Genomic DNA, 3,790 nt, shown 5'->3' on the forward strand with positions numbered 1-3,790 from the left:
TTGCTATTAACATACATGATACTTAAAAAGATATACGCAAGATGTTCATAAGGGCGTGCTTTACACTGCAGGAAAAAGGAAACAACCTCTGAGTATATATTTGCACATGCACCCACCAGTAGGGCACTGTCTGGATAAACAGATGCATCCTTTTGGGGGGATCTTTTACAACTCTTAAAAGGAATGAAATGGGTTGAGGTTTATTTATGCTGGGCGTGGTGGCACACGCCTGTAATCCCAGCACTCGGGAGGCTGAGGCAGGAGGATCATTGCAAGTTCGAGACCAGCCTGGGCTACAAAGTGAGCTCAAGGCCAGCCTGAACTGCATGGGGAGACTCTGTCTCAAAAAGACAAAAAAAAAATAAAAAGATAGGTTTATTTATATCTTTACTTATTTGGATTTTTTTCAAATTTTTAATGATCTTTCTGAGAGTTAATGCTATAATTGAGATAAATATGGACATGATAAAAAAAAAAATCTATCCTTTTGTAAAAGAGACAGGACCTAAGACAGAATCCGCTAGATCATAAGAAAACAGCATATACACTAAGTTAAGAGCTAATTCAAGCTATGCAGCTAAGTAAGCTTTAAAAAAAATTGTAAAATCAGACTGGCCAGTGTACGCCTGTAATCCCAGCACTCAGGAGGCTGAGGCAAGAGGATTGCCACAAGTTTGAGGCCAACCTGGGGTACATAGTGAGACTCTGCCTTAAAAAAAAAAAGAATGGGCAGATAAGGATCCTTCCTCCTAGGAAAGAAAGTTCATAGGCTGAGTGTGCTAAGTTAGTGGACAGCCCGATCTCTGGGCTAGATTTAGAAATGCAGAATAACCTATTTCCTTTGAACTAAGTAACTGATTTTCCTTAGACTACATTACAAAGCCTAAACCCCAATTGCTTATTCTGAACACAAAGAGCCACATGTTTAAAGCAAGTCCTCATGCTCTGATTTTATTATAAGATCAGAAAAAAGAAAGCAGCTTGGCATTCTACTTTGGGAGTCCTTTCTAGAACCCAGGAGCTACTTTTCTTCTTATTTCCAATGAACATTCTCCTAACTTCCTCCTTTGTCTGCGATTGCATTCTTTGGCTTTGTGAGACAACGAGCTCCCGTGTACACGGTTTAGTTCATACGGAGTTAAACTTTCACTTGGATCCCACGTCTAAATGTAAGTGTCTGAATACGCACTACAAGGACAAGGAATTCACGAACAAGGAACAGGAAAAGTTCCCATACAGAGGGGACGGGACTGGACTCACTGGGCGAGGGAATTAGAGGCAGGGAGGAGTTTCATATTTTACATTAAATACGTCATTACTTTGTGACTTACCACAATGACAAACTGCTTTGCTTTTATTTCATTTCATTTCATTTTAGTTTATTTTATCTTATTGGTAGTAGAAATTGAGCCCAGGGAGCCCTGAGCTGCATCCCCAGTCCTTGTTAGTTGTTTTCTTTATTTTTATTTTTAGCTATTTTTTGCTAACTAGCCCAGATGGGTCTCAAACTACCTCAGTTTTAGGAGTAGCTGATATCATAGGCATAGGTCACCACACCCAGATCTTTCTAAATCTTAAATTCAAAATACTAGGTAGCCCACTGGCTCCAAACTGAAAGAATCTTTTCAGGCTTAGGTATTATTTGACAATTTCCCACCTGGCCAAGCATCCAAGGAATGTGCTACCAAGTGGGAGAAATTCTTGGGATTCCTGAAATAAATCCTTACTTCTAAACCAACTTTTCTGGGCATCCTAATCCCCAGGAGCGCTTTTTCAAAGTTAGGAGCAAGTGGTGCACGGCTGTCATTCGGCAACTTGGAGAGACTCTGTCCCAAAATTTAAAAAATAAATACAAAGGACTGGAGACACAGCTCAGCCCAGAGGCCCTGGGAGAGAGGCAGGTGGGAGAGGGGTTGTATCCCCATCTCCATGGCAGATCCGATGGACTCAGAGTCCAGCTTTCTGGGCCTCTTGTTGCTGCAGAGGAGGAAGTGAGCCTGTGGGATTCTGGTCAACCTGTGGGAATCATTCTATAATTCCATCTGGAGATGGAATTATAGACAACTGCACACCATGGCCAGGAACACAGAGGGTAGAGGGACAGACTGGCTCGGCAGTGGTACCCTGGACGCTGAGAGGGAGTCTCCATGGATGAAGACGCTCTCTCAGGCTCGGCAATGGACAACGCCCCCAACCAGGCAAAGTGCTCGGGCCGTTGCACGTTTTCCAGGGCTCCAGGTTTTATTTTGTGTTTTCACTAAAACTTTTCTTTTTCTGCATGTGTTGGATGAGTGTCCCAGGGAAGTAGTTTCAGCTGTGTTCTAAACTGAAGGAGAGCCAGGGATGTAGTTCAGCGGCACAGCACCTGCCTGGCAAGCAGGAGGTTGTGAGTTCAATTCCCAGTACCAAAAAAAGTGTTGAACTGGAGGACATGAGGATTGATTTGAAGTACACCAAAAACCCCACCCAGCTCTCAGAATAAAGAAGCCCACCCAGCTTGCTCAGCATAGAGATAATCAGATGGGGTATATGTAACTATCAAGAAGTGGGCTGCACAGGTAGGAGAACTAGTTGAACTCACTATGTAGCCCAGGCTGGCCTCAAACTCACAGGGATCCTCCTGCCTCAGCCTCCTGGAGTGCTAAGCTTACAGAAGTAAGCCAACACACCCAGCCTGAGTATGTGCTTCTAAACTTTTGCTACCTCATCAATCCCACCCTGAAAATTCTTTTTCCAAGACAGGACTCAGCAAACCTGCAATTTAATTCCCCGAGGAGGGTAGGGTTAGGTACCTCCCACCACCTTGAGAACCTCCTAGGTGTGTGGCCATCAGCAAGGTTCTTAACCTCTCTGACATCTATGTTTTGCTCTGTAGAATAGATATGGGGCAGACACAATATTATATGTGACTGTGGGAATTATTTCCATTTCCTCCTCCTCCGGACCCTACCTAACACTACCTGGCATCGGGTTTAAGCATTTGCTGAACACGGTGACTGTGATTCTATTAGTAATGGCTCAGGGCTGTCTCTTGCTTTTGAACTATTTTACAAGTCTGTAAACCATAGATAACTGATAACAGTGCAGAACAATTCTCATCAGGAGATAGGCAAATTCTGCCTGCTACAAGTTCTCCTGGCTGCTGTTCCTGCTGCCCGGAAGAAGCCCAACCTCCTCCTTTTTTGAATACTTCTCCGTATTCCAGATCTAAGTCTATTCTTTGGACTGGCAAAGCATCTCACACAGTCCCTCAACAATCATGAGTAAAAGGCAACCACTAGCAATGCTCATTTTATTTTTTTACATTTCATTTTATACTTATTTATTTATTGCAATAGAGGCATTGAACCTGTCACCTGGACGCCAGGTATAGATGCAGTGACAAATCCTCACTCCTTTGGCCTTCAGCTCTTTGTGCCCTTGATAAAAGAATTCAGTCAAGACACCCAAGCTCTGCAGAAACCTAGGTAGAACTCATTGTAAGGTGGATTAAGAGAGTTGCACCTTCCAGCGAGAAAGCAGGCATCTGTGCAGAGTGCAAGTTTGGATACTGATGGGTTTTTCCAGCACAGAGAGAAATAAAGCAGAATAAAATGCCTTTATTGTGGACTGGAGAAGACCACAAGAAAGAGAGAGAGAGACAGAGACATGGAACTTCTGAGGGCGTTTCGTGGGGGGTCCAAGTTTAAATAGCCCTAGGCTGGGGGCGGGGTTTAGGAGGCGGACCACCTGACATGGCAGACCAGCATTGGGCAGGAGCATGGGAAAAGGAAACAGGATATTACAAAAA

Source organism: Chinchilla lanigera, unplaced genomic scaffold (assembly GCF_000276665.1).
Source record: "Chinchilla lanigera isolate Chin_1 unplaced genomic scaffold, ChiLan1.0 scaffold00036, whole genome shotgun sequence".
In the NCBI taxonomy this organism is placed as follows: Eukaryota; Metazoa; Chordata; class Mammalia; order Rodentia; family Chinchillidae; genus Chinchilla; species Chinchilla lanigera.